This window comes from Oncorhynchus kisutch, unplaced genomic scaffold (genome assembly GCF_002021735.2).
Source record: "Oncorhynchus kisutch isolate 150728-3 unplaced genomic scaffold, Okis_V2 Okis09a-Okis19a_hom, whole genome shotgun sequence".
Classification (NCBI taxonomy): Eukaryota; Metazoa; Chordata; class Actinopteri; order Salmoniformes; family Salmonidae; genus Oncorhynchus; species Oncorhynchus kisutch.
In genome coordinates this window covers 17,428,231-17,440,571 of record NW_022261985.1, presented here as the reverse complement: position 1 = coordinate 17,440,571, position 12,341 = coordinate 17,428,231, and positions in this window count along the sequence as shown.

The window sequence follows — 12,341 nt, the reverse complement described above, 5'->3', positions numbered from 1 at the left end:
ATACCCCCACACCAGCACGACCAGGACAACAGGTGATGTTATACCCCAACACCAGCACGACCAGGACACAGGTTGATGTTATACCCCCACACCAGCACGACCAGGACACACAGGTGATATATACCCCCCACACAGCACGACCAGGACACACAGGGTGATATTATACCCCCACACAGCAAGACCAGGACACACAGTGATGTTTATACCCCACACCAGCACGACCAGGACACAAAGGTTGATGTTATACCCCCACACCAGCACGACAGGACACACAGGTTGATGTTATACCCCCACACCAGCACGACCAGGACACACAGGTTGATGTTATACCCCCACACCAGCACGACCAGGACACACAGGTTGATGTTATACCCCCACACCAGCACGACCAGGACCACAGGTTGATGTTATACCCCCACACCAGCACGACCAGGACAACAGGTTGAGTTATTACCCCCACACCAGCACGACCAGGACACACAGGTTGATGTAATACCCCCACACCAGCACGACCAGGACACACAGGTTGAAGTATACCCCCACACAGCACGACCAGGACACAGGTTGATGTTATACCCCCACACCAGCACGACCAGGACACAGGTTGATGTTATACTCCCAACACAGCACGACCAGGACACACAGGTTGATGTTATACCCCCACACCAGCACGACCAGGACACAGGTTGATGTTATACCCCCACACCAGCACGACCAGGACACAGGTTGAGTTATACCCCCACACCAGCACGACCAGGACACACAGGTTGATGTTATACCCCCACACCAGCACGACCAGGACACACAGGTTGATGTTATACCCCCACACCAGCACGACCAGGACACACAGGTTGATGTTATACCCCCACACCAGCACGAAGGACACACAGGGTGATGTTGTTATACCCCCACACCAGCACGACCAGGACACAGGTTGAATTAACCCCACACCAGCACGACCAGGACACACAGGTTGATGTTATACCCCACACCAGCACGACCAGGACACAGGTTGATGTTATACCCCCACACCAGCACGACCAGGACACACAGGTTGATTATACCCCCACACCAGCACGACCAGGACACACAGGTTGATGTTATACCCCACACCAGCACGACCAGGACACACAGGTTGATGTTATACCCCACACACAGCACGACCAGGACACATGATGATTATACCCCCACACCAGCACGACCAGGACACACAGGTTGATGTTATACCCCACACCAGCACGACCAGGACACAGGTTGATGTTATACCCCACACCAGCACGACCAGGACACACAGGTTGATGTTATACCCCACACCAGCACGACCAGGACACAGGTTGATGTTATACCCCACACCAGCACGACCAGGACACACAGGTTGATGTTATACCCCCACACAGCACGACCAGGACACACAGGTTGATGTTATACCCCCACACCAGCACGACCAGGACACACAGGTGATGTATACCCCCACACCAGCACGACCAGGACACAGGTGATGTTATACCCCCACACCAGCACGACCAGGGACACAGGTTGATGTTATACCCCCACACCAGCACGACCAGGACACACAGGTTGATGTTATACCCCCACACCAGCACGACCAGGACACACAGGTTGATGTTATACCCCCACACCAGCACGACCAGGACACACAGGTTGATGTTTATACCCCACACCAGCGACCAGGACACACAGGTTGATGTTATACCCCCACACAGCACGACCAGGACACAAGGTTGATGTTATCCCCCACACCAGCACGACCAGGACACACAGGTGATGTTATACCCCACACCAGCACGACCAGGACACAGGTTGATGTTATACCCCCACACCAGCACGACCAGGACACACAGGTTGATGTTTTATACCCCACACAGCACGACCAGGGACACAGGTTGATGTTATACCCCCACACCAGCACGACCAGGACACACAGGTTGATGTTATACCCCCACACCAGCACGACCAGGACACACAGGTTGATGTTATACCCCCACACCAGCACGACCAGGACACACAGGTGATGTTATACCCCCACACCAGCACGACCAGGACACACAGGTTGATGTTATAACCCCACACCAGCACGACCAGGACACACAGGTTGATGTTATACCCCCACACCAGCACGACCAGGACACACAGGTTGATGTTATACCCCCACACCAGCACGACCAGGACAACAGGTTGATGTTATACCCCCCACACAGCACGACCAGGACACAGGTTGATGTTATACCCCCACACCAGCACGACCAGGACACACGGTTGATTTTACCCCCACACCAGCACGACCAGGACACAGGTTGATGTTATACCCCCACACCAGCACGACCAGGACACACAGGTTGATGTTATACCCCCACACCAGCACGACCAGGACACACAGGTTGATGTTATACCCCACACCAGCACGACCAGGACACACAGTTGATGTTATACCCCACACCAGCACGACCAGGACACACAGGTTGATGTTATACCCCCACACCAGCACGACCAGGACACACAGGTTGATGTTATACCCCCACACCAGCACGACCAGGACACACAGGTTGATATTATACCCCCACACCAGCACGACCAGGACACACAGGTTGATGTTATACCCCCACACCAGCACGACCAGGACACACAGGTTGATGTTATACCCCACACCAGCACGACCAGGACACAGGTTGATATTAACCCCACACCAGCACGACCAGGACACACAGGTTGATGTTATACCCCCACACCAGCACGACCAGGACACACAGGTGATGTTATACCCCCACACCAGCACGACCAGGACACACAGGTTGATGTTATACCCCACACCAGCACGACCAGGACACACAGGTTGATGTTATACCCCACACCAGCACGACCAGGACACAGGTTGATATTATACCCCCACACCAGCACGACCAGGACACACAGGTTGATGTTATACCCACACCAGCACGACCAGGACACACAGGTTGATGTTATACCCCCACACCAGCACGACCAGGACACACAGGTTGATGTTATACCCCCACACCAGCACGACCAGGACACACAGGTTGATGTTATACCCCCACACCAGCACGACCAGGACACACAGGTTGATGTTATACCCCCACACCAGCACGACCAGGACACAGGTTGAGTTGATGTTATACCCCCACACCAGCACGACCAGGACACAGGTTGATGTTATACCCCCACACCAGCACGACCAGGACACAGGTGATGTTATACCCCACACCAGCACGACCAGGACACACAGGTTGATGTTATACCCCCACACCAGCACGACCAGCACACACAGGTGATGTTATACCCCCACACCAGCACGAACAGGACACACAGGTTGATGTTATACCCCCACACCAGCACGACCAGGACACACAGGTGATGTTATACCCCCACACCAGCACGACCAGGACACACAGGTGATATTATACCCCCACACCAGCACGACCAGGACACACAGGTTGATGTTATACCCCCACACCAGCACGACCAGGACACAGGTTGATGTTATACCCCCACACCAGCACGACCAGGACACACAGGTTGATGTTATACCCCACACCAGCACGACCAGGACACACAGGTTGATGTTATACCCCACACCAGCACGACCAGGACACACAGGTTGATGTTATACCCCCACACCAGCACGACCAGGACACACAGGTTGATGTTATACCCCCACACCAGCACGACCAGGACACACAGGTTGATGTTATACCCCCACACCAGCACGACCAGGACACAGGTTGATGTTATACCCCCACACCAGCACGACCAGGACACACAGGTTGATGTTATACCCCCACACCAGCACGACCAGGACACAGGTGATGTTATACCCACACACCAGCACGACCAGGACACACAGGTTGATGTTATACCCCCACACCAGCACGACCAGGACACACAGGTTGATGTTATACCCCCACACCAGCACGACCAGGACACAGGTTGATGTTATACCCCCACACCAGCACGACCAGGGACACAGGTTGATGTTATACCCCACACCAGCACGACCAGGACACACAGGTTGATGTTATACCCCACACCAGCACGACCAGGACACAGGTTGATGTTATACCCCCACACCAGCACGACCAGGACACAGGTTGATATTATCCCCACACCAGCACGACCAGGACACACAGGTTGATGTTATACCCCACACCAGCACGACCAGGACACACAGGTTGATGTTATACCCCACACCAGCACGACCAGGACACACAGGTTGATGTTATACCCCACACCAGCACGACCAGGACACACAGGTTGATGTTATACCCCACACCAGCACGACCAGGACACACAGGTTGATGTTATACCCCACACCAGCACGACCAGGACACACAGGTTGATGTTATACCCCACACCAGCACGACCAGGACACACAGGTTGATGTTATACCCCCACACCAGCACGACCAGGACACACAGGTTGATGTTATACCCCCACACCAGCACGACCAGGACACACAGGTTGATGTTATACCCACCCAGCACGACCAGGACACACAGGTGATGTTATACCCCCACACCAGCACGACCAGGACACACAGGTTGATGTTATACCCACACCAGCACGACCAGGACACACAGGTTGATGTTATACCCCCACACCAGCACGACCAGGACACACAGGTTGATGTTATACCCCCACACCAGCACGACCAGGACACAGGTTGTTGATGTTATACCCCCACACCAGCACGACCAGGACACACAGGTTGATGTTATACCCCCCACCAGCACGACCAGGACACACAGGTTGATGTTATACCCCACACCAGCACGACCAGGACACAGGTTGATGTTATACCCCCACACCAGCACGACCAGGACACACAGGTTGATGTTATACCCCACACCAGCACGACCAGGACACAGGTTGATATTATACCCCCACACCAGCACGACCAGGACACACAGGTTGATGTTATACCCCCACCAGCACGACCAGGACACACAGGTTGATGATACCCCACACCAGCACGACCAGGACACACAGGTTGATGTTATACCCCCACACCAGCACGACCAGGACACAGGTTGATGTTATACCCCACACCAGCACGACCAGGACACACAGGTTGATGTTATACCCCCACACCAGCACGACCAGGACACACAGGTTGATATTACCCCACACCAGCACGACCAGGACACAGGTTGATGTTATACCCACCACACCAGCACGACCAGGACACACAGGTTGATGTTATACCCCACACCAGCACGACCAGGACACAGGTTGATGTTATACCCCACACCAGCACGACCAGGACACACAGGTTGATGTTATACCCCCACACCAGCACGACCAGGACACACAGGTTGATGTTTATACCCCCACACCAGCACGACCAGGACACACAGGTTGATGTTATACCCCCACACCAGCACGACCAGGACACACAGGTTGATGTATACCCCCACACCAGCACGACCAGGACACAGGTTGATGTTATACCCCCACACCAGCACGACCAGGACACACAGGTTGATGTTATACCCCACACCAGCACGACCAGGACACACAGGTTGATGTTATACCCCACACACCGCACGACCAGGACACACAGGTTGATGTTATACCCCCACACCAGCACGACCAGGACACACAGGTTGATGTTATACCCCCACACCAGCACGACCAGGACACACAGGTTGATGTTATACCCCCACACCAGCACGACCAGGACACACAGGTTGATGTTATACCCCCACACCAGCACGACCAGGACACACAGGTTGATGTTATACCCCCACCAGCACGACCAGGACACACAGGTTGATGTTATACCCCCACACCAGCACGACCAGGACACACAGGTTGATGTTATACCCCCACACCAGCACGACCAGGACACACAGGTTGATGTTATACCCCCACACCAGCACGACCAGGACACAGGTTGATGTTATACCCCCACACCAGCACGACCAGGACACACAGGTTGATGTTATACCCCACACCAGCACGACCAGGACACACAGGTTGATGTTATACCCCCACACCAGCACGACCAGGACACACAGGTTGATGTTATACCCCCACACCAGCACGACCAGGACACACAGGTTGATGTTATACCCCCACACCAGCACGACCAGCACACACAGGTGATGTTATACCCCCACACCAGCACGAACAGGACACACAGGTTGATGTTATACCCCCCACCACACCGCACGACCAGGACACAGGTTGATGTTATACCCCCACACCAGCACGACCAGGACACACAGGTTGATGTTATACCCCCACACCAGCACGACCAGGACACACAGGTTGATGTTATACCCCCACACCAGCACGACCAGGACACACAGGTTGATGTTATACCCCACACCAGCACGACCAGGACACACAGGTTGATGTTATACCCCCACCAGCACGACCAGGACACACAGGTTGATGTTATACCCCCACACCAGCACGACCAGGACACACAGGTTGATGTTATACCCCACACCAGCACGACCAGGACACACAGGTTGATGTTATACCCCCACACCAGCACGACCAGGACACACAGGTGATGTTATACCCCCACACCAGCACGACCAGGACACACAGGTTGATGTTATACCCCACACCAGCACGACCAGGACACAGGTTGATGTTATACCCCCACACCAGCACGACCAGGACACACAGGTTGATGTATATACCCCCACACCAGCACGACCAGGACACACAGGTTGATGTTATACCCCCACACCAGCACGACCAGGACACACAGGTTGATGTTATACCCCCACACCAGCACGACCAGGACACACAGGTTGATGTTATACCCCCACACCAGCACGACCAGGACACACAGGGTGATGTTATACCCCCACACCAGCACGACCAGGACACACAGGTTGATGTTATACCCCACACCAGCACGACCAGGACACACAGGTTGATGTATACCCCCACACCAGCACGACCAGGACACACAGGTTGATGTTATACCCCCACACCAGCACGACCAGGACACACAGGTTGATGTTATACCCCCACACCAGCACGACCAGGACACACAGGTTGATGTTATACCCCCACACCAGCACGACCAGGACACACAGGTTGATGTTATACCCCCACACCAGCACGACCAGGACACACAGGTTGATGTTATACCCCCACACCAGCACGACCAGGACACACAGGTTGATGTTATACCCCACACCAGCACGACCAGGACACAGGTTGATGTTATACCCCCACACCAGCACGACCAGGACACAGGTTGATGTTATACCCCCACACCAGCACGACCAGGACACACAGTTGATGTTATACCCCACACCAGCACGACCAGGACACACAGGTTGATGTTATACCCCCACACCAGCACGACCAGGACACACAGGTTGATGTTATACCCCCACACCAGCACGACCAGGACACACAGGTTGATGTTATACCCCCACACCAGCACGACCAGGACACAGGTTGATGTTATACCCCACACCAGCACGACCAGGACACACAGGTTGATGTTATACCCCACACCAGCACGACCAGGACACACAGGTTGATGTTATACCCCCACACCAGCACGACCAGGACACACAGGTTGATGTTATACCCCCACACCAGCACGACCAGGACACACAGGTTGATGTTATACCCCACACCAGCACGACCAGGACACACAGGTTGATGTTATACCCCCACACCAGCACGACCAGGACACACAGGTTGATGTTATACCCACACCAGCACGACCAGGACACACAGGTTGATGTTATACCCCCACACCAGCACGACCAGGACACAGGTTGATGTTATACCCCCACACCAGCACGACCAGGACACACAGGTTGATGTTATACCCCCACACCAGCACGACCAGGACACACAGGTTGATGTTATACCCCCACACCAGCACGACCAGGACACACAGGTTGATGTTATACCCCCACACCAGCACGACCAGGACACACAGGTTGATGTTATACCCCCACACCAGCACGACCAGGACACACAGGTTGATGTTATACCCCCACACCAGCACGACCAGGACACACAGGTTGATGTTATACCCCCACACCAGCACGACCAGGACACAGGTTGATGTTATACCCCCACACCAGCACGACCAGGACACACAGGTTGATGTTATACCCCCACACCAGCACGACCAGGACACACAGGATGATACCCCCCACACCAGCACGACCAGGACACAGGTTGATATTATACCCCACACCAGCACGACCAGGACACAGGTTGATGTTATACCCCACACCAGCACGACCAGGACACACAGGTTGATGTTATACCCCCACACCAGCACGACCAGGACACACAGGTTGATGTTATACCCCCACACCAGCACGACCAGGACACACAGGTTGATGTTATACCCCACACCAGCACGACCAGGACACACAGGTTGATGTTATACCCCCACACCAGCACGACCAGGACACACAGGTTGATGTTATACCCCCACACCAGCACGACCAGGACACACAGGTTGATGTTATACCCCCACACCAGCACGACCAGGACACAGGTTGATGTTATACCCCCACACCAGCACGACCAGGACACAGGTTGATATTATACCCCACACCAGCACGACCAGGACACACAGGTTGATGTTATACCCCCACACCAGCACGACCAGGACACAGGTTGATGTTATACCCCCACACCAGCACGACCAGGACACACAGGTTGATGTTATACCCCACACCAGCACGACCAGGACACACAGGTTGATGTTATACCCCACACCAGCACGACCAGGACACACAGGTTGATGTTATACCCCCACACCAGCACGACCAGGACACACAGGTTGATGTTATACCCCACACCAGCACGACCAGGACACACAGGTTGATGTTATACCCCACACCAGCACGACCAGGACACACAGGTTGATGTTATACCCCACACCAGCACGACCAGGACACACAGGTTGATGTTATACCCCCACACCAGCACGACCAGGACACAGGTTGATGTTATACCCCCACACCAGCACGACCAGGACACACAGGTTGATGTTATACCCCCACACCAGCACGACCAGGACACACAGGTTGATGTTATACCCCCACACCAGCACGACCAGGACACACAGGTTGATGTTATACCCCCACACCAGCACGACCAGGACACACAGGTTGATGTTATACCCCCACACCAGCACGACCAGGACACACAGGTTGATGTTATACCCCCACACCAGCACGACCAGGACACAGGTTGATATTATACACACCAGCACGACCAGGACACACAGGTTGATGTTATACCCCCACACCAGCACGACCAGGACACACAGGTTGATGTTATACCCCACACCAGCACGACCAGGACACACAGGTTGATGTTATACCCCCACACCAGCACGACCAGGACACAGGTTGATGTTATACCCCCACACCAGCACGACCAGGACACACAGGTTGATGTTATACCCCCACACCAGCACGACCAGGACACACAGGTTGATGTTATACCCCCACACCAGCACGACCAGGACACACAGGTTGATGTTATACCCCCACACCAGCACGACCAGGACACAGGTTGATATTATACCCCCACACCAGCACGACCAGGACACACAGGTTGATGTTATACCCCCACACCAGCACGACCAGGACACACAGGTTGATGTTATACCCCACACCAGCACGACCAGGACACACAGGTTGATGTTATACCCCACACCAGCACGACCAGGACACACAGGTTGATGTTATACCCCCACACCAGCACGACCAGGACACACAGGTTGATGTTATACCCCCACACCAGCACGACCAGGACACACAGGTTGATGTTATACCCCACACCAGCACGACCAGGACACAGGTTGATGTTATACCCCCACACCAGCACGACCAGGACACACAGGTTGATGTTATACCCCCACACCAGCACGACCAGGACACACAGGTTGATGTTATACCCCCACACCAGCACGACCAGGACACACAGGTTGATATTATACCCCCACACCAGCACGACCAGGACACACAGGTTGATGTTATACCCCCACACCAGCACGACCAGGACACACAGGTTGATGTTATACCCCCACACAGCACGACCAGGACACACAGGTTGATGTTATACCCCACACCAGCACGACCAGGACACACAGGTTGATGTTATACCCCACACCAGCACGACCAGGACACACAGGTTGATGTTATACCCCCACACCAGCACGACCAGGACACACAGGTTGATGTTATACCCCCACACCAGCACGACCAGGACACAGGTTGATGTTATACCCCACACCAGCACGACCAGGACACACAGGTTGATGTTATACCCCCACACCAGCACGACCAGGACACACAGGTTGATGTTATACCCCCACACCAGCACGACCAGGGACACAGGTTGATGTTATACCCCACACCAGCACGACCAGGACACACAGGTTGATGTTATACCCCCACACCAGCACGACCAGGACACACAGGTTGATGTTATACCCCCACACCAGCACGACCAGGACACACAGGTTGATGTTATACCCCCACACCAGCACGACCAGGACACAGGTTGATATTATACCCCCACACCAGCACGACCAGGACACACAGGTTGATGTTATACCCCCACACCAGCACGACCAGGACACACAGGTTGATGTTATACCCCCACACCAGCACGACCAGGACACACAGGTTGATGTTATACCCCCACACCAGCACGACCAGGACACACAGGTTGATGTTATACCCCCACACCAGCACGACCAGGACACACAGGTTGATGTTATACCCCACACCAGCACGACCAGGACACACAGGTTGATGTTATACCCCCACACCAGCACGACCAGGACACACAGGTTGATGTTATACCCCCACACCAGCACGACCAGGACACAGGTTGATATATACCCCCACACCAGCACGACCAGGACACACAGGTTGATGTTATACCCCCACACCAGCACGACCAGGACACACAGGTTGATGTTATACCCCACACCAAGCACGACCAGGACACACAGGTTGATGTTATACCCCCACACCAGCACGACCAGGACACAGGTTGATGTTATACCCCCACACCAGCACGACCAGGACACACAGGTTGATGTTATACCCCCACACCAGCACGACCAGGACACACAGGTTGATGTTATACCCCCACACCAGCACGACCAGGACACACAGGTTGATGTTATACCCCCACACCAGCACGACCAGGACACACAGGTTGATGTTATACCCCACACCAGCACGACCAGGACACACAGGTTGATGTATACCCCCACACCAGCACGACCAGGACACACAGGTTGATGTTATACCCCCACACCAGCACGACCAGGACACACAGGTTGATGTTATACCCCCACACCAGCACGACCAGGACACAGGTTGATGTTATACCCCCACACCAGCACGACCAGGACACACAGGTTGATGTTATACCCCACACCAGCACGACCAGGACACAGGTTGATGTTATACCCCCACACCAGCACGACCAGGACACACAGGTTGATGTTATACCCCACACCAGCACGACCAGGACACACAGGTTGATGTTATACCCCACACACCAGCACGACCAGGACACACAGGTTGATGTTATACCCCCACACCAGCACGACCAGGACACACAGGTTGATGTTATACCCCCACACCAGCACGACCAGGACACACAGGTTGATGTTATACCCCACACCAGCACGACCAGGACACACAGGTTGATGTTATACCCCCACACCAGCACGACCAGGACACAGGTTGATGTTATACCCCCACACCAGCACGACCAGGACACACAGGTTGATGTTATACCCCACACCAGCACGACCAGGACACACAGGTTGATGTTATACCCCCACACCAGCACGACCAGGACACAGGTTTGATATTATACCCCCACACCAGCACGACCAGGACACAGGTTGATGTTATACCCCACACCAGCACGACCAGGACACACAGGTTGATGTTATACCCCCACACCAGCACGACCAGGACACACAGGTTGATGTTATACCCCACACCAGCACGACCAGGACACACAGGTTGATGTTATACCCCACACCAGCACGACCAGGACACACAGGTTGATGTTATACCCCCACACACCAGCACGACCAGGACACACAGGTTGATGTTATACCCCCACACCAGCACGACCAGGACACAGGTTGATGTATACCCCCACACCAGCACGACCAGGACACACAGGTTGATGTTATACCCCCACACCAGCACGACCAGGACACACAGGTTGATGTTATACCCCCACACCAGCACGACCAGGACACAGGTTGATATTATACCCCACACCAGCACGACCAGGACACACAGGTTGATGTT